Source organism: Scardinius erythrophthalmus, assembly GCF_964197995.2.
Source record: "Scardinius erythrophthalmus genome assembly, chromosome: 15".
In the NCBI taxonomy this organism is placed as follows: Eukaryota; Metazoa; Chordata; class Actinopteri; order Cypriniformes; family Leuciscidae; genus Scardinius; species Scardinius erythrophthalmus.
In genome coordinates, this window is record NC_138235.1 from 27,948,400 (window position 1) to 27,969,731 (window position 21,332).

Genomic DNA, 21,332 nt, shown 5'->3' on the forward strand with positions numbered 1-21,332 from the left:
TTCTGTGGGCCTCAGCTTGAAAGTTCTTTTTTAAAAAGTATATATATATATATATATATATATATATATATATATATATATATATATATATATATAAACTTCAGCAAGATCAGGTGGTTTATTGGGTTAGCAAGATCAGGAGTTTGGAAGCTGTGACCCACACCTTTTTTATGTGTTTTTTCCGTAGGCTATGACATAGTACAAAGTGTTTTAAATTATAACAGCTGTATGCAAAATATCACCTGAGGTAGCTTATCCCATCACCCTGTCATGAACAGTGTAGGCTAGTCAATGAGTGCGTTTATTTTATACAGGCTATATTCTGTAATGTTTATATTCTGCTAGTATCTTGCAATTTATAAATCAGGCCAATATAAGTTAAATTTGAATTTTACTCTAAATAGCTATTAGCTATATATATTCGTTTGAACCATGCACGCATTAAAGTTAGTGCATCGATTATATTTTAAAATTTTAAAATAGAAGTGTCATGTTACAGGGTCATAGCAGCTTAATAAAGAACAACACGAATTTCCGTAATGTAGGCTAATAGTCCTATGTAAAGCACCTCTATTTGTTTACTGTGATTAATTATATTCGAACGTCTAAGCTTATGGGCACTAATAAAACGTTTAAATAGGTTAATCTTTATTTTGCCCGAAGTTGAGAACAGCAACAACAAATAAAAACAAATAAAAATATTTTTCTTTTCTAGGCTATATGAATTATGTTTTAAGGATTTCTTGAAATTACTGTAGCCTATTAAACAGACCCATTTAGGCTTCTTTACACAATTTCAGCTTTAAAAAAAAAACTTGCATGTAAGTTGTAACAGGCTACGAAGTAGGCTAGCCTATTACGATTTCTTTTATTAATTTTTCTTTTAGGGACCTTCACGTCAAGTTTAAATTCTCAATCACGTATAGTTTGACATTAATTTAATAATATAATCAGTATCATATAATGTCTTACCCTAAAATGGGGTCAATTCCAAAATAGATTTAATTGCTTCAAGCGACACGTGTGGGGTGAATGAAGATTTGAAACTGATCGAATAGAATAAAGAACCACTTTTAGAGCATTTATCATACACTGAAAGACGTAGACTAGGTTGCTCGTTAAATCGAAAGACAAAACAAAACTCCTTTATATATAAAAAAATACTTTAACTTACTCAAGTTCAGTAGTGTGGGTAATCCAGATATAGGCGTGCTGCAGAGGCAAAAAAAAAAAAAAAAAAAACCCTCACGCAAGTGACTTATCACGCAGTAAAAGAAACAATAAATAAGAAAAAACGCAGGACACAGTTATTCGGAAAACACAGGTCTAGAACACTGTAAATTATTCCCATGCATGCGGAACAGTCGTCAGCCTCTCCCTCTCCCTCTCCCTCTTGCACAATGTGAACGCCGTAAAGATGCTTTAGTTGCTGTTGGGCGGTCTGTGTTTGCATAATATGCACTGTATAGACGCTTATTTGTTTAAAAAATAAAAAGGTAACCTAATTACGACTTTTCATTTGGCAAATCTGACTTTTCCCCTCGCAATTTCGACTAATAATAATAATAATAATAATAATAATAATATTAAAGCTGCAAGCAGCATTTATCAGGGTTCAAGCAGTTAAGGCCTTTAAGGCCTTTAAGCACACAAGCATCAAAAGACATTACGTTTTATTTAGCAAGCGCCATCATAGATGAAAAAGTCAATTTACAGCCAATACAGGCAGTTTACCATAGGAAATATGTGGTTTTAAAGCGTTTTCTTACAATCTTGCCTGATCTCAACCACTTATATTAGTATAGGCCTACTCAAAGTGTGCCCATATATATGTGTCAAATTTGTTGTAAATATGTAATTTTGATAAGGAGTTTAGACAATTATATTCAGTGGCGTAACGAGCAGGGTTCTAAATTAACACCCGCCAACCCGCCAAATGCGGGTTAAAATTCATTTTGGCGGGTGTTAATAAAAACTTACTAGCCAGTTTGGCCGGTGATGCATGACGCATTACATGCAGGGATGGAAATAGCGTTTACCCACCTCCTAAGTGTGTTTATCCACCTCTAAATTTCACGCTTTTCTAGTGCGTGATCGCCGATCGGTACATGATTCGAGCATTTGGGCTGTTAACGACAGAGCAGAACATTGAGCAGAGAGCGCAGCGCGCCGACATACACACACGGAAGAGAAAGGCGCACACACAGAGCGGAAAAGACACGCTCGAAGTTACTAGCTGCGAGAGAATGAAGCCTGGTCGCTGAACACGGAGGGGCGAGACGGAACATTTTTGGTTTTATTTTTTTATTTTTTTTATTTTGTGCAAAATCGTCTGTTAATGTCGGCAGTGTCATAGCGTGTACCGTAGAGATCAAGGGAAGGTGGTAGATAGGCTAAGGACTCAGATTGCATCCAAAGAAGATCTTTTTATTCAGTGCCAGTGGATAAATAGAGGTGGACATATTCACAGTGATGTGCCAGATACAAAGAAAAAAAAATACTGAATTTAAAGAAAAAAAAATATATATACACTTGAAGCAGTGCAAACTTTGCTGTATCCAGAAAAAAAAATACTGAATTTAAAGAAAAAAAATATATATACACTTGAAGCAGTGCAAACTTTGCTGTATCCACAAACAAAGATAAACAAATTGCTTTAGGCAGCAAAACCTTCAGGAATACTTTCAGAAGTATGACCACACCTTTACCTCCCAAGGTTCAGTTTGGACTGTCTTATATGGCCTAGGACATGCTCATTACACTCAAGACCGTACCAACTGCAGGGGTATCAATACCAAAAATCTTTGTAGCTTAAACATATGACCAGTTAACAATTTAACTTCCACAAAAATAATTAAAATAAACTCATTCAGCAAATTAAACAATCTCAACACCGAAAAACATTTATCTATGCCTACATTAACAGGGGTTAATTTCCCTTCCCTATTAACGGAAATGGTTTAACCCAACACAATAAAAAGACATGCCGTAGTCCCGCCCCTTCCTTTGAGGAGTCACAGGAACAGGAAATGGTGAGTAGACAGCATGTGGGGTAACTGTTTGCAAAGAGAAAATAATTACAGATTTGAAATAATAAATAACAAAAACTGCATAACAAAACTTGACTCTGTGTGGTTAATGAGAAAAATCAAAAGATAACTATAATAGAGATAACATGTTGTGATGGCTGCTGACATGTGCACCTATCCGCAATCAACACCAACAGCATATCTTAAACTTATTATAAATGAATGTAATGTAATAATGAATCTAATGAACTGTACCCTTGTCATAAGACACTAAATCATAAATAATAAATGTAAAGAAAAATAATCCTATAAACAGTTTGTAAAGATTTCAGCAGTGATGACGTCCTCTTAACACCCGTCATCACAGGCAGCCATTACACTTGTGGAAACTACAGTGCAACTTATATTGTCTTTCTTCTGTTAATTACAGAAACTTTTTTCTGAGTTTTCTTTAGCCTAAAGTTTGCGAGAAACCATGGAAACGAATGGACACAAACACAAGAAATAAGACAAACGGAGTTGGCTAGTAAAGTATTAAACGAAATGCAGCAGTGGTTGGGACAGACTTCTGGGGGCGAGAAGAGGAACGAGGCAGGGGATGAGGAGGGTATCGACAGAGAAACTAAGAAAAGAAAATGTAATGCCAAATGGCTGACGGGTCGTGAATGGCTAGTGTTTGATCACAATAATGTCATCATGTATTGTCAGGATTGCCACATGTAGCCTACTCAAAAAAAAAAAAAATAATAATTTTGGCTAGTGGATATTCTGATTGGCTGGTAACTTTAGAAAGTTACCAGCCACATTGGCTGGTGATCAAAAAAGTTAATTTAGAACCCTGGTAACGAGCCAACACCGGGCCCTTAAGTAGGATTATCAAGGCGGGCCCCTTGATGGAGGAAAGCAATTGATGACATTGATGACGCAATGTCTGCGAGTAGGCTACCATGAATAGGGCAGGATATGATCATACACAGCATATAAGAGATAAGATGACTAACAAAATCAGGAGGAGCCTACGCTCACCAAAAACTTGACCCTTCGCAGGGAGTTTGATTGACAGGCGATCTGACTAATCATAATCCGCCATTTTGTCCCACAAAGCAGTCAGGAGAGTTAGTAGATTAACATTGGAGGTTCCCTTACGAGAACGTTCTCTCGTACTGCGTTGCAAACGCTATGGGAAAACTCCTTTTCTCGAGAATATTGAAGCCTTTATTTTAAAACGCATTTGCTACAGCACAGGCGAGAGCATCAGACCCACGTGAGTGAGCTGATAGGCTGTGCTGTGGGCAACTGCACGAACCAATGGCGGATAGACAGAAGCGCGCGAGCCAATCAGGGTGCTTGGCGCTCTGTCACTGTCAAGCGCGCGAAACTACACGTGACCATAACATATAAATACAGATAGAATCCGCCATTTGACAAATTTAATCTCCTTCAGCTCGACTCACCTCGTCGCTGATTTTCTCCGGTCGTAAGAAGCCCTCGTCGTGGAAAAGCCGTCCAGCGGAACAGCTTCGCATCCCGGCATCTCGCCAGCTGAGCGTTTCCCTGTGGCATCCGACGAAAAATTATATCCTTTTCATTGCATATTTATCTAAAAGAGCAAACCGCTGTTTTCACAGCGTGGCATAATGCCTCTCTCCATCTGTGAGAGCTGCGGGGTCTCCCTGCATGCATCCGACGGACACACCCAGTGTGCGGCCTGCCTCGGCCCTGAGCACGCCGAGGCAGCGCTCATGAAAGGCGGCTGCCAATTCTGCGACGGGATGCCTGTCTCCGTTCTCCGTTCAAGGCTGTCTTCGACGGTGACCGATTCCGCCCACCTTCCGTCTTCGGCGCCCCACGAGCCCCGTAGGAAGAAGCGGCGCGATCAGAGGCGTCCTGAGCGCGGTGAGTTTAGCGAGTGCACGCCGGGCCTTTCTCCTCGTGCCTCGCCCACGCCTTCTTCGCCTGTCCTGTTCTCTCGGAGCGAGCAGCGCCCCTCGTCTGAAGCGGCTGGACTCGTCTCTTTCGGCGCATCTCCGGATGACGTCGATGACGCACTTTCTATGGCGGCATCTGAGAGCGAGGATTGGTCGGGCTCCGCGGACCCCGCCCCCCCCTCTCAGCTAGAGTTTTCTGATACTCGAGCGAGCATTGACGCCGAACTTCTCCGTGTCATGTCTCGCGCTGTTGACGAGTTGGGACTCGATTGGCTTTCTCCAGCTGAGCCCGCCAGAAGCCGCCTCGATGAATGGTACCTGCCGGGGCGCCAGCAGGCCCCTCGTCAGCGCGCCGCTCCATTTATGCCTGAGGTTCACGAAGAGCTCACAAAATGCTGGCGCGCGCCCTTTTCAGCGCGAACGCGCTCATCTGCCTCTTCTACGCTCTCCACTGTTGACGGCGCTGAAGAGAAAGGATATGTGTCTCTCCCCCCACTGGAGGAAGCGGTCGCTGCACACTTATGCCCCCCCACTGCAGGTAGTTGGAGGTCTAAGACGGTGCACCCTTCTAAGCCGTGCAGAACTACTTCGGCCATTACCAGCCGCGCATACGCTGCCGCCGGTCAAGCCGCCTCTGCACTTCACGCCATGGCGACGCTTCAAGCCTTCCAGGCCAAACTTCTCCGTTCCATGGATGAGTCAGGCCCGGACCCAGACACATTTAAAGACCTCAGGAGTGCCACGGATCTGGCACTGAGGGCCACGAAGACCACCGCTCAAGCCCTGGGCCGCAATATGGCCAGCCTAGTGGTAATGGAGCGCCACCTCTGGCTAAACTTAACCGAGATCAGGGACGCGGATAAATCTGCCTTCCTCGACTCGCCCGTCACAGCCTCAGGTCTCTTCGGCCCATCTGTCAGCGGCTTCGCCGATCGCTTCACTGAAGCTCAGAAGGCTTCCAGCGCCATGAGACACTTTCTACCAAAGCGCTCCAGCTCAGTCCAACGGCGCCCCAAGAGCACGCCGCGACCTGAGAAAGTGGTGTCCCAGGTCCTCCAGCCCCGCCCAGCGGCTGAGACCAGTAAGCACATGAAGCCAGCGAAACGGTTCCCGTTCCCTAAGCGCCAGGGCCCGCGGCCGAAGCTGACGCTCGATCACGAGCCCAAGAAGCCGTCCTAACCGGCACAAAGAGGGGTCACTGTCCCGCTGCGGCCGGACCAGCCCCAAAAATCGCTCGACTACTGCTCACGGCTCCCTCTTCAGTTCAGGCGGCTGCAGCAGTTCTAAATGCAGTTCATGGGCCCGTCACATGTCACGCACCCCTGCAAACAAACGCTGTTTTAACAGCGACCCACACAAAGCACAAATCGAGCATAATTTCTCACATTTCTCTAGCTTGGCAAGCTATCCCCGGAGTTTCAGTATGGGTGATGAACATCATAAAGCATGGTTACTCGCTTCAGTTCGCCCGCAGACCACCGCGTTTTCGCGCGGTTATACAAACCACGGTAAGGGGCACATTGAGTCATGTCCTCCGCACCGAAGTGTTAAGTCTGCTGGCGAAAGGGGCCATCGAGAAGATCCCCCCTTCTCTGAGCGAGTCAGGTTTTTACAGCCGATACTTTCTTGTTCCAAAGAAAGACGGCGGCCTGAGACCCATTTTAGATCTCAGACATCTGGAACAAGGCTCTCTTGTCACGGCCGTTCAGAATGCTCACGACCAGACATATCCTGACGCAGATTCGCCCAGGCGACTGGTTTTTCTCAGTAGATCTGAAAGACGCTTACTTTCACATTCAAGTGAACCCCCACCACAGGCCATTCTTGAGATTCGCCTTCGAGGGGCAGACATACCAGTACACAGTTCTTCCATTTGGACTGGCACTAGCGCCTCGTACATTCACGAAGTGCATGGATGCAGCTCTCTCCCCCCTGAGACAGCGGGGAATGCGCATCCTAAACTACCTCGACGACTGGCTCATACTGACCCAGTCAGAGGCGGAGTCACATACTCACAAAGCCTGGCTCCTCAGCCATCTAGAATGTCTAGGGCTCAGGGTCAATGTTGCAAAGAGTGTTCTGTTGCCCAGCCAACGTATCACGTTCCTGGGAACAGTTCTCGACTCCGTACTTATGAGAGCATGGCCCACACCGGCCCGTGCTCTAACGATTCAGCAGCTCACGGCATCGTTCATAGAGGGCTCTCTTGTACCCCTCAGAACGTTTCAGAGGATCCTTGGCCTGATGGCCTCTGCATCATCAGTACTCCAACTAGGCCTACTGCGTATGCGTCCTCTTCAGCTGTGGCTGGCTCCTCTGGTGCCACCCCACGCCTGGCATTCAGGCCACTTGATTATCAAGGTGGACCAGCGCTGTGTTCAAGCCCTGGCCCCTTGGAAAAACGCCAGCTGGTACCAGCAGGGCGTAAGCATGGGGGTAGTTTCAGAGAGGAGGATGATTTCAACAGACGCCTCCAACTCCGGTTGGGGAGCTCTGTACGAGGGCAGGCCTGCCTCCGGCCTCTGGTCGAGCTCGGAGATACGCCTACACATAAACTGCCTCGAAATGAGAGCAGTTTTTCTAGCCCTAAAAACATTCCTCCCATACCTGGCGGGACACCACGTGTTGGTACGGACGGACAACATGTCGGTGGTCTCTTACATAAATCGCCAGGGCGGCCTCAGGTCCCGCAACCTGTTTGCCATAGCCTCACAGCTCTTGCTATGGGCTCACACCAATCTGCGCTCGCTCAGGGCAGCTCACGTGCCAGGCACGTTGAATACAGGAGCAGACATGCTCTCTCGGGGCAGAGTTCCCCCAGAGGAATGGTCTCTCCACCCTCAGACAGTTCTCCTACTCTGGGAGGTCTTCGGGAAGGCAGAAGTAGATCTTTTCGCCTCAGAAGACAACTGTCAATGCCCAATCTTTTTCTCAAAGAGCAGGGATACGTTGGCCCACGACTGGCCCAACCTTCCTCTCTATGCGTTCCCCCCGGTCTCGATGCTCCCTCAGGTCATCGAGCGGATCAGGAACACGAAAAGCGCAGTGCTATTAGTAGCTCCTCTCTGGCGGACCCAGGTTTGGTTCCCAGAGTTGATGCAGCTGTCTGTAGCAGACCCGTGGCCAATCCCAGTGAGGCGCGACCTCCTGACTCAGGCCAACAGGACAATCTGGCATCCCCGTCCCGACTTATGGGCCCTACATGTATGGCCACTCAACGGGTACCCCAGAACCTCCCAGAGGGCGTCCTGAATACTATAAAGGAAGCTAGAGCTCCGTCTACCAGACGCCTCTATCTCAGTAAATGGTCAGTGTTTTCCAGCTGGTGTTTAGCTCGAGACCTCGACCCATACACTTGTGAAGTACCAAGAGTACTGTCTTTTCTACAGGAGATGTTGGACGCGGGTCGCTCCCCCTCCACTCTCAAAGTGTACGTGGCAGCCATTGCTGCTTTTCACGTATTGGAAGCCGGGGCCTCCTTAGGAAAAAGCGACCTTATAGTTCGCTTCCTCAGGGGCGCCAGGAGGCTTAACCCGCCTCGGCCACCGTCTGTTCCGGCCTGGGACCTCTCCTTGGTCCTGCGGGCTCTTAAGGGACCTCCCTTTGAACCACTTCAGTCAGCTGATCCTAAGTCTCTCTCTCTGAAAACCGCCCTGCTTCTAGCACTGGCGTCAGTAAAGAGAATAGGGGATTTACAGGCGCTGTCTACCAGCGCTTCCTGTCTGGAGTTTGGTCCTAATGACTCCAAGGTCATTCTTAGGCCAAGACATGGATATGTTCCTAAGGTGCTCTCAACTCCGTTCAGAGCCCAGGTTATTTCTCTGTCAGCTCTCCCCTCCTCCGAGGAGGATAGCGATTCTCTCATGCTTTGCCCAGTCAGAGCTTTGAGAATTTATCTGGAGCGTTCGGCCTCTTTCAGACAGTCTGAACAGCTCTTTGTGTGTTTCGGGGGCCGATCCAAGGGCCTCCCGGTCACTAAAACCACACTGTCCAGATGGATAGTTGACGCCATTGCCCTGGCTTACACCTCACTGGGCCTCTCTTGTCCCATAGGTGTTAGAGCTCATTCCACGAGAGGTGTTGCCTCTTCGTAGGCTTGGTCAAGTGGTATTCCCATTGAAGACATTTGTGCGGCGGCCGGCTGGTCCGCTCCGTCCACATTTGTGAGATTCTATAAGCTGGATGTCCCTGCTCTGCAGACATGCGTTCTTTCTGTCTAGACTCTGGCTCTGTGGATCCAGACTAGTTTTGAACCATGGTCACTTGGGTATTCCCATCTACAGCATATGTGCGGCGGCCGGATATCCGCTCCGTCCACATTGTTGAATTATAGCTTTAATGCCCTTGCTTGTAGCTACAGTTCTTCTGTCTAGACACTGGCTCTGTGACCCAGTCTAGTTGATATTGAACACACGGTTTTCACTTTGTGGGCTAAGTGACTGGCTCTGGCCAGATCCGATGAATTATAACTTTAATGTCCCTGCTTTGCAGTTACAGTCTTTTCAGTCTAGACTCTGGCTCTGCTGACCCAGACTAGTTTGATATTAAACACACGGCTATCACCTTGTGGGTTAAATGACTGGCTCTGGCCAGTCTTTATTACGGATAATTGATGGGCCCGATGTTCGGTCTCTTTTTATCCTGGCTATTCTGTACTTCCCGGAACTCTGGTGAGTCAGAGCGGCCAAAAGATTAATAGCACGGCGTTTTAAATGGAAACGTTCCCATAGCGTTTGCAACGCAGTACGAGAGAACGTTCTCGTAAGGGAACGTACTGGTTACTTTCGTAACCTCGGTTCCCTTAGAGATAAGGGAACGAGTACTGCGTTGCCTTGCCGTGCTATTTTTCTTATGGCAGGTTTGTCGCTTCAGTCGATTATACCTGTCAAATGGCGGATTCTATCTGTATTTATATGTTATGGTCACGTGTAGTTTCGCGCGCTTGACAGTGACAGAGCGCCAAGCGCCCTGATTGGCTCGCGCGCTTCTGTCTATCCGCCATTGGTTCGTGCAGTTGCCCACAGCACAGCCTATCAGCTCACTCACGTGGGTCTGATGCTCTCGCCTGTGCTGTAGCAAATGCGTTTTAAAATAAAGGCTTCAATATTCTCGAGAAAAGGAGTTTTCCCATAGCGTTTGCAACGCAGTACTCGTTCCCTTATCTCTAAGGGAACCGAGGTTACGAAAGTAACCAGTATGATTTAAATTTGAAAACAAAGTGTACTGACGTCTTAGCACTTTAAAACAACATTCCTTTTATGTTCATTCATGTTTATTTTAATGCTATAAATTAACTAGAAGGAAGAGATGATCGGTTCACAAGCAGCTTTAACCTCGAGTCTACAGCGATCTGTCAGACACATTAAAGAGTCACAAAACGGTATTTATTTTTTAAATGTCTCTAAAAAATGACTACATTTGAAAGGTGAGACTTTTGCCGCTTTTCCATTACCAGTACCGACTCGACTCGACTCGACTCTCGCTCCGTTTTCCATTGCAGATAGTGCCTCCACAATAGTACCTGGTCGTCATAGCGACGCCGCAGGAAACTGCCGTGACTTAATCTTCTACGCGAGATACATACGCTGCCACACACACAGGACAATGGAGGAAATCGAGTGTATGCTGTTTTTGGATGTTTTTGTTTTGCTGTTTTTTATTCAGGATACTCCATCTGGCACGTGCAATGATGACGCAGTGAATAGTAACGATTCTCTCTGACCAATCAGCAGTCTGCCGTGTTTTCACGTCACATTTTAGTATCGCCTCAGCTCGCTTAGAACCTCGCTGGAGGTGGTACGAAAAAAAGTACCTGGAAGCAGGTACAGGTACAACTTTTACACAGTGGAAAACCAAACAAAGCTGAGTCGAGTCGAGCCGAGCCGAGGCGAGCTGGTACTGTGTAGTGGAAAAGCGCCATTTGTTTCATATCAAAAGTACTTGTCTGTCAGCGCGCAGTCTCCTCTCTGATCCGCAATGTATTTTTCACTGCGTGAGAACTTGGTGTGGTGTGAGAGTGGCGTCACTTGTCAGACATAGCAACAGTAACTAAAGTGGGCGGGTCTTTGCGAATGGTCATTGACAGTATGGACGGGGATTCGCCAGTCCCAATTCAAAACAAATTTCATCACAATCTATCATTGTTCGTTTCAAACATGTGAGAGCATCAAAATGATCCATGGGTGAAATTGATTGGATTTAATTCATTTTTTTTGTCAGTTCCTATCATAATTTTAACATTTTGGCGTTATTGTTTAGCTATTTACCTATGTTTTCAAATTTCCTTTGTTTTTTTTGTTGTTGTCTCGATCAGACTAATGGCTTTGAAGATAAACACAATTTTTTAAAGCTCTAAATGACACTTACAAAAACCATAAGGCGAAACCTGGCATGTTTGGTATTGTTGGACTCGGCAAGGATTCAGGAGTCTTAGGAGGGCACTCCTGTGAAAAAACACTGGCTTGAAACTTCTAAGGCTCCTTCAAGGCATTGTGCCAATGATGTATACTGAGTTTTTTGAGATACACCAGTGTTCTCATAGACTATCATGGCACCCTGGACAAAGACACTGCGTGCCAATTTTCAGTAGACTAACAGTTGGGTGTGCTTATAGCTATTTTCATGATTTTTTTCACTGTTATAGCGCTACCAAGTGGCCAATTGTCATGATTTTTTTCATGTCAACTCAGATTGAGCTTATGAACGTGTCCCAAGTTTAGCGAAAATATATCTTTCCGCTCACAAGTTATAACCATTTTATAGTGCCACCAAGTGGTCAATTGTCATGAATTTTTTTCACATGACCTCAGAATGAGCTCATGAACATGAGTCCCAAGTTTTGCGAAAATATCTCTTTCTGTTCACAAGTTATAACCGTTTTGTAGTGCCACCAAGTGGCCAATTGTTGCGATTTTTTTTTTCAAGTGATCTCAGATTGAGCTCAGGAAGATGTATCCCAAGTTTAGCAAAAAAATCTCTTTCCGTTCACAATTTATAACCATTTTAGTAAAAGTGGCCCTGGTGCAAATCAAATATTTTGGTTCCCCTTATCGACCGTTAATTGAAATTTTGAATTTTTTAGATGATTATTGATTGTCAGACTCCAGAGAATATTCTTGCAGTGGTTTGGTTCCGATCGGGCCAAAAACCTAGGAGAAGTTTGCAAAAATATGTTTTTCAAAAAAATGCAATTTACTCGAAATTGGCGCCTGCAGACCGAGCAAATCGGAGATAGCCATTTTGTCCTTTTTGAACCGATTTTGAACTTTTGGCTGCTGTAGCGCCACCTATGGGCCAATCGGGGTCATACTCTGATAGGTTGTCCCCAAATTGAGGCCTACCATCTGGCCAGGTTTCAAGTCTCTAGGCCTTACGGTTTGTCCTGCACGATGCGTTTTACAAATCCTTACAATTACAATAGGGTTTCAGCATTTCATGCTTGAACCCCTAATAAGAATGAAGGCTTTTTGCCAATTATAGCGCCACCTATGGTCCGATCTCCATGAAACTCTGCATGCTTCCTCACCATGTTCTGACACATATGCTCATCAATTTGTGAGTTTTCCTTTGGGATTTATAGGCTTTTGAGTGTATTTTGCCACGCCCCTTTTCTAAATGACCCTGTTACAGCCACCCAAATGCCAAAGTTCAACTTTTTTTTTGATAATTATTGATCTAGAGAGTCCAGAGAATTGCAAGTTATAGGGTAAGAGGAGGAATATGACACACTGTAAAAAGTGATCAGTTGACTTAAAAAAAGTGAGGAAACCTGTTGCCTTAAAATTCTTAAGTAAATTAACCATGCATAAATGAAAAAAATAAGTTAGCCTATGTGAACACACAAGTTAAGTCAGCTGCAAGAAGCCTCCTGGGGGCCATCTGGCCATCTTTATAGAACATATCTACAGGCCAAATTAATAGTATATTTATTTATTTAACTATGAACAGTATATGTTGTTAAATTGGAAATGTAATTTGAATAAATGAACTGCAATCAAATGTTTCAATATGACAAACCAAAGTACAGGGGTAGGGGAGAGTTGGGACGGTTGCAGCAAGGTGCAGTTGCAACATGGTTTTTTCCTCCAATCAGGAATGAGCTACAGTGATGATATACATTCTGAACATATGCTTAGTCATACTGTCTGTAGGAGCCAAATGTCATTTGTTCAACCACTAGATAGCACCAGTGGTGCAGGTGAAAACCACACCTGTTCAATCACATGCTATTTAAACTTCTAAACTGGGTTGAATCAGGAAGGGACAGGTGGCGGAATATATGGATCTTACCATACCATACTCTGTAAACATACATCTCATTAAACGGACAACAAACTGTTCAAACGGATACCGCATATGTGGACATTGTTTTAACTATGTGTGAAGAACACCTTACCACATTTCCTGGGATTAGGAAACCCTACATGTTCTAAACGATTGGAACTGCAAGGGCAAGTTGCAACATGGTTTATTCCTCCAATCATGAATTAGCTACATAGTATAAATTACATTCTGCACATATTCAGCCCCTATTCCTTCCTGGAAAAAGCAGCCCCATGTGAACATTCCTTCTGCAAAAAATTCCCTTTTTTTTAATCAGAATTTGTGTCATACTGTCGAAGTTTGCAATAAGCATTGTAAAGTCATATTTTAATCAGTGTTTTCTTAGCTTCTAACAGGCATAGCTAGCATGTGTCAAAGCTATTTCAAGTATAGCACGTTTTATCATGGCTGTAAGTGGACAGGGTTAACCACTCCAAAATGCAGTTGCAATGGTAGAAAATAGCTTTTTAAATTTAGACTATAGGCCACAATAAAGCCTACATCCTGTCTGTTCTGTGTTTTCAGTATGCCACAAGAGAGGAAGTACACAACAGGATGTCCCTCATTTTCTGATGTTATCAGGTAACTGAAGGATATAAGGCAGGACAATGAGATCTGTGGCAGAGAACTTTGACATTTGCCACACAACCCTCTATCGATTTATTAAAAAGAAAGAAGCTATGGCTCATGGCATAGGCAGTGTACTGAACTCTCAGTAGTGTCTTTTCAGAACAGGAAAAGAGCCTTGCAGAACACCTAAAAACTAAAAACAAAGAGATAAACATGAGGAAGGCATAAAAACAAAGTGTATGGATACGAGAAAGTGTTGAAAGATTGTATGAGTAAGTCAGCAGAATGAAGACTGGTAGGGAGAACAAGACAGAATTAAGGAAAAAGATTTTGGTTTTGATTTTCCATCTATTTTTCAACTTCGTCAATTTACCTTCCAACTGGCTGTGCATTATCACTGTAATTATCTTGGAATGTGAAACTCCATGGCCTGTCTATTCAAGTATAATATTTCTCCGATTTTTCTCAATAAAAACAGTCTCTGAGAAACTGAAGGAAATGTGAGTGTTTATTAGTTTGCATCCCTGATTATTTATTTTGTTGTTTAACATTGTCATAAAACAGCGGTCAAGTACTGAATGTTTAGTTTAGCTATAAAAGACTCTTAGGATACTGCTGATTTGCAGGAGGAGCATGATCAAGGCCTGAGGAACATGATCACAATAAGGCATCAGTTAAAACACCTTGAGGCAAAAAACACTTTAAAGTTTCTTCACCAATGCCATGACTTCATTCCATAGGTGTACCAGACTGGGGCCTGTTTCAGAAAGGTGGTTAAGTGAAAACTCTGAGTTAACCCTGAAATGAGGGAAACTCTGAGTTTTCTGTTTCAAAATGGGAGGAATGTTAAACCTGAGAAAGCAGAGTAAGTCAAGCCCGTTTCTGAAAGAGAGGTAACTTATACTCAGAGTCAGTTACCATGGTAACTTACTCTGTGAACCTAACCTGGTCAGGAGCAGGTTTTCTTCAGTAAACCTAGAGTTTCTTTCGGTCTCCTCCCATTTTTGAAAGAGGAAGCTGTGTTTAAACACCTCATTCATTCTTTCAGTACCTTTTTATTAATAAAATTAATCTTTTATTAATAAATAAAAGATTGCTATGTTTACTGCTGTTTTTTTTATAAGATGAAATCTATAGAACTCCTTAACTGGCAACTGAAAATACAGTAGAAGATTAGAGTTACATAATGTAGTTCTAAACAAATTCTACAGAATTAAACTGTGGCATTTACTGGAAATCATTGAATTGTTCATCTGTGCAACAGAAGTTGATGGACCGTCCTCCAGCTGTTCTTCCACACTCTGGGGGAGGTGGGAGAGATAAAAATACCCGTTTATACTTAGATTTAACCTTAGATTCCATAGGCTACACTCTCAGAAAAAAAAGGTACAAAAGCTGTCACTGGGACAGTACCCTTCAAAGGGGTTCTAATATGTAGGCCTACCATTTAGGTACTAATATGTACACATTTGGTACCAATATGTACCTTTGAGGGACTTATATGCACTCTTTAGGTACAAAGGTGTACCTTTTGAAAAGGTACCGCCACAGTGACAGCTTTTGTACCTTTTTTTCTGAGAGTGTACTCCATATAAAAATGTGAATGTGTAGATTGTTTGATGTGTAGACACATAATATTAACATTACCTCTGTAGGCCTCTCTGTGGCAGTAGAAACTCTTTATCCCCATGTGATGAGCAGTTGTTTGATAACACTACTTGTAGCACTATTTGTCATAATTTCTGGTGTATTGAGTAGGCTACTTACAACTGCCTGGGGTTCTGTTGGGACAGGAGGCTCCAAAAGACAGATATTACCATCAGAATCTATTGGAACCAACAAAAATCCTAACCCAAAGTAAAATATATGGAAATATAAAAAATAGCCTATATAAAAAAATAACATATATGTAAACCTCTTACATTTTATGAAGTCCCTTGGATCTTTGGGACTGGCTCTGAAGTCCCTCCAGGAATTCCCTCAGCCAAAAATGCTGCTGCACTGCTAGACACTGGATGCTATTTAGTTATTTAATATGTCAAGTGTTTGTAAAGTCAGGTAGCCTTCACCCATGATATGCTCAAGCCTTACTTGACTGAATTATGTTTTTATATTTAATTTTCAGCACTGCCATGTTCTTTTAATGCCTGCAGGATTGCACCTACATGAAAATTAAAATTAGGTTGAATAACATACTGTTCTTCCAGTTTCACCTCTGATATTATAACAGTTGGGTAAGTTACTTGTATTCCTAACTACAAATGACATCTCCAGTGTAATTAGATTAATGTAATAATGACTATCTTTAGAAATTATTGGTCTACTTATTACTAAATCCCATGTCAACCTCAACCACTTGAACAATACAAGGAGAGACAAGAAACTGCACTTTTAATGCTTTCAGATAAACAATATACAATTGCATGAATTATTCTTGAATTGACCAAAGTGTGTAGAGGGAGAAGGTTACATTAAAAATATACTTTTTAAAAGTGTATGTTAAATAGCCTATACAGAATTGTTCTATGGTCTAATGCAACTACATCAGATTTAACTTTACATTACAGAAGAATTAAGAGTAATCCCTTTAATTAAATTACAGTATTTAGATTACTTGGTAATTAATTACACCCATCACTGTATAACAGTAATTAAAATGTAAACTTATAACTTAGAAACGAAATAATGTTCGTACTCTTCATATGCTTGCAGAAGCACATCCAGTTCTGCTGGTGAGAAATATGAAGACCTCTTTTTGTCTGGCGCTGTTGCCATGGTGACTCATAATATCTGCGCTCCATTGATAATGGCTTTTTATAGTTGTGGTGCACGCGCTTAACTCAGAGTCAGTCAACTAAGAGTTTATTGAACTAACTCATTTCAGCTGTTCTGAAACCAAAAACTCAGAGTTTCCCCATCTCAGGGTAAGTGAACTCAGAGTTCAAGTTTTAACTCAGAGTTGGTTGAACCACCTTATTGAAACAGGCCCCAGGTTTCTAAACTTAAATACATGAAAAATATGGATAAAGATGAGTTAAATTAACAATATATTGCATAAACAATTTAAACCATACAATATATCAAACAAACAAAATTAAGATAACTTACATTTGTACACAGCCACAACACCATATGAAAATTCCAGCACAGCAAAGACAAGAACAGGGAGTAAACTGTTCTATTAAAGCAACCCCTCTTATAAAGGCCGCTAATTGGAATCACAACAGGCTGCAGCTGTCAGCAGTGGGCGGGGCTTCAGTGCATTGGGATTTTCAACAAGGCTGCCCTAAAATATGACATTTCAATTCTAGAAAATCCTGATGACATGACAATCGCAAATCCTAATCCTCAATAAAGGCTAAAGGAATAAGGTGGTTAACAGGTTGTACATATTTCCCGTTGATCTCGGTTTCAGCTACTCTGACCAAGAAAGGTTCCAATAATTTAGCAATGGGCCATAAAGCATGGGGGAGTCGGGGGACCAAGACCATAACTACAGTATAATTATCCAAAGTGCCTTGATCTTGCTGCCATTTCTGGCAAACTGGTAGATTTGGCAAATAATTTCCACACACACACAAAAACTGGTCCACAATTGATCTGCAAGGACCCGGCCACGTCTCCATCTCCTCTCAAATATTATCAAAATATTAGAATCTGCAAAGATGACTTGAGGTAAAGAAGCATCTCGCCACCCCATAAGGAGCAAAATTGGGAGTAACAGGATCCAAATCATCAGCTAGTAGACCAGACACTTGGTTCTTTGATACTTCACAGCTTGTTTACCTTTTAAGATCCAATAATAGCACCTAAGATGACCATAAACTCAGTCTTCTCCAGGATGACCCAACCTAAAATCTACATCAACAACCAAAACTTGAGTGATAACTTGAAGCCATAAAGAAAAGTTCGCCAGGTCATAAGGTTCTCCTAGTAGAGTGGTTCTGCTATGCCAGATTTAGTTAGCAACTTGTTCAGGGGGAGTTTACTCAATAGTTGTTGCACATGAGAAGCACAAGCCAATTCTCCTGCTCCTTCACCTTGGCCCCAAGACTGTACATGCCCGCCAAGGTATGGATGCGAACCGCTAAGCTACTGAAGGCTTGTGAATCTGGCATAAAAGGTAAGAGGAGGACCCAAATGTGAAAATGCAAAACAACAATGTCTTTAATGAAACAAGGGAAATGACTCCAGATAATGGGTATAAACAGAAAACTTTCTCTTATATAGATGAAGAACAGAAACAGCTGACAATCTGGGCGTTAAGGCAAATAACAGAAATCCTCTTAATCCTCTTAAAATACACAGAGCTGGGCACAGCAGATAAGCCCAGGGTCTGGCGACAACAAGTCTCAGGTCTCTCAGAGAGGAAAAGGTAGGCAGCAGGCGGGGAACAGGCGCTGGCCTTCAGCAGCAGGTAAACTGGGCAGAGTATGGAGTAAGCAAATAATTCAGCATTCACAGAGAATTACCAGTACAGACCAGATCCCAACAAGACTCAGACAGGACAGGAACTCCTTGCATAGTGATTCACGTGATAATCTGGCAAAGAAGCAGGAAAAGAGAAAGCTAGAAGTAGCAATCACAATCAGAAGGGAAACGAGAACAGGTGTTGGAGAATTAGCGCGATAGCTAGTAGAAACTAGGAACAGCTGAGAGAGAGTGAAGGTGCATGTGATTATGTGTGTGCATAATGGAGGGTGTGTGTGTGTGTGTGTGTGTGTGTGTGTGTGTGTGTGTGTGTGTGTGTGTGCAGGTGTGGCCAGAAGAGGGAGAAAGAGAAAGATACCAGACTCATAACAGAATCACCAGTTTTAATGGTTGGAAGTAGCCTGGGTTTCCCCATACTGTCTTGCTCGCAGCGCGATTTTATTCACGCTGCTAGGCAGTCTGGACACCATGGACCAAATTTTCCCCTGAAAAAGGGAACCAATCACAGAACGGGGAGGGAGCAGCAAGACGATGACGACACCGAAGCGGTTTGTTTTTATCTATGTATCCAACATGACATAAGACTCGAAGTTACCTTCTACCCTCGTGTTTATCTTGCACAAACGGTAATATTCGCTAAACGCCATCGTGTACAAATAAATCTTTGACCCATCGTCTTTTTCCTCGTCGAATTTCTGTCACTCTACATACGTCATCTGGTATAATTGAAGCGATTGGCTATGAGCTACATAGAGAGCCTAAGTCCCGCCCCTCCGCTTCCGGCTCATGGGACCTTATTTCGGAAAAAATATGTATGGAAGTCAATGGCGAGAGATAACTTATATTTTTATTCCGTCTGAACTGTGCCCTGAACTACACATATGATGTTTGTCAATTTAAAAGGTAATTATGAAAGTCAAGAAAGTCGCAGTTTGTCATAAAACAGAAGAGTAACGTTTAGTTTTATGTGAAAATCGCTCAATGAACTACATTTCTCGTCTCGCACTATGTACGTCACAAGATCCGTTGCTCGTATGTGTGTATTCTTGCTCAAAACACTCAGGCATGACGGCGTAACGTTACGATTATAATGTAAGACTATAGAAAAAATGACAGACGTTAGCTTCAGTAAAGTTAGCTTCATTCATTGAGAGAAAAGGTATGACGTCGCATGTGTGCCTTCTGGGTTTGTAGTCTTTGTAATTACGGATTTTCAGTCTTATACCTCAGCAGTTTTACATCAAGCTGCGACTTTCTTGACTTTAAAATGTATATTTTAAATTGACAAACATCATATGTGTTAATCAGGGCACAATTCAAACGAGATCAAAATATTTGTTGTCTCTCGCAATTGACTACCATACAATATTTTTCCGAAATAAGGTCCCATGGTGGTCTACCAGAAGGGGAGGGACTTAGGCTCTCTATACAGGCGCATTTGATAGACATTCATAGCGCCCAATAAACGGCTCTGGGCATTCGTAAACCACGCCTCAAATACGAGAAAATGAACAGGTGGTTCCCAGACCAAGTCTCAAATGAGACTTGGTCTGACGTTAGCCAGGCTAGGTTGGAAGTCTCATCATGATATCAGCAATTTTCCTCAGGACAAGTTGATTTAGCTGACCATATTTCTGCCGGAGGGCTGCCCACGCTGTACTAAACGGCAGAGAATGGTTAAAATAAGCCAAAGCTAAATTGCATGCTGAATCCAATTTTAAATGGTCTAGGAGAATATGGAACTTATACTGCTCAATCTCATCCGGTGGTAATAAATTCTCCAGAGCCATCTTTAACATTATGAATTGTTTAGAATCCTCTTTACAAAAATATTTTAAGGAAGGGCCTCCAATTTGGGAAAATCTTGGAGGATAGCTCTTGGGCTCTTGAATCTAATCCTGCTCGAGAGCTTGAAATAGGCAAATAATAATAATAATAATAATAATTTCAAATGTCAAACTTCAAATGAACTGAAGACTGAGAAACACAAGGTATAGGATAATTTTATAGCATTTGGTTATTCTGTTGTTGTAAAGTAGGTCTCAAAGACAAAGGACAAGGTGAACTGGGCATTACAGATTGAAGTGATGAAGACTGAACATCTTGAACAGTAGTTTGGGCTACCGTTAGACCAGTCAAAACATTTTCTGATATTCCAACTTGACTTTGTTGCTGAACACGATTAGTCAGATTTGAATAGCCGAGGGAAATATGGTTGGACCACAGATCTAACAAAAATTGAAAAAAAATAAGAATACATCAAGTTCCTTTTATTAATTAAGTAGGCTAGGCCTATATTTTGGCCTAAGTAAAGTTCAATTCTATTTTTAAATATTTTATATATTAATGTATTAATATTAATGTACTAGAATTATACTTGTAAGTAGCCTACTGTTTCAGTTATGCTTGGGACTAAATTGGCCCTCTTTTTAGTGTATAAAAGTAAACATTTTAAGTAGCCTATACTTTAAGTGTAACAGTAATAAACTTTGAGTAGCCTACACAACTAGTTTACAACAGTTTTTTGTTTGCACTGCACTGCAACTATACTAATACTACCTACTACTATACTAATACTAAGTGAACTTATAGGTAGTTTATACCTGTAGCACATTTCATGAAAGCACACTTTGAAGTATACTTTCAGTAAACTACTAGTTTTAGTAGTTTTATACTGCAAGTAGCCTATACGTGTAAGTTTTCTTTAAGTGAACATAAAATCATATCTATTGTTTACTAATATATATATATATATATATATAAATATTTTCTCTTTGAGCCTATAAGTGAAAGACTTCGTCCGTATTGGATTCAGAACGATGATCAAAACAGATGGAGTAGATCAAGTCCATCAACACTCCCAAAGCTTCACAGTCGTTAACCCTACCTGGTTTGACATTTCATTCAGCAGCGTTAGGCAGTTTTAAACGTGCATGCTGTTTAATGTTTGATGATCGTGTTATTTTACATTTGCGTAAGCAATCTTCAATAACTTATTTCTGCTTATTCTTCATCTGTGTTTTGATCCGGAGATTCTGTACTCTTAGAAGAT

At 42.5% G+C, this 21,332-nt stretch overlaps 1 protein-coding gene across 4 annotated transcripts in view; it reads right to left on the bottom strand.

The window, feature by feature from the left end:
• The window catches only part of b4galnt1a (beta-1,4-N-acetyl-galactosaminyl transferase 1a), a 35,322-nt gene extending 33,074 nt beyond the window's left edge, over positions 1-2,248 (bottom strand). Inside the window, exons 1-2 of one of the 4 annotated variants that reach the window (XM_081386985.1) lie at positions 2,044-2,206; positions 1,175-1,212 (exon numbers count right to left, since the gene is read on the bottom strand). The gene's annotated coding sequence lies outside the window, so the exon portion shown is untranslated. Of the gene's footprint in view, positions 1-972; positions 1,412-2,043 lie in introns of those variants that run through there. The other 3 variants (XM_081386987.1, XM_081386984.1, XM_081386986.1) reach the window with 3 other exon arrangements.
• Positions 2,249-21,332: the final 19,084 nt, after the last annotated feature.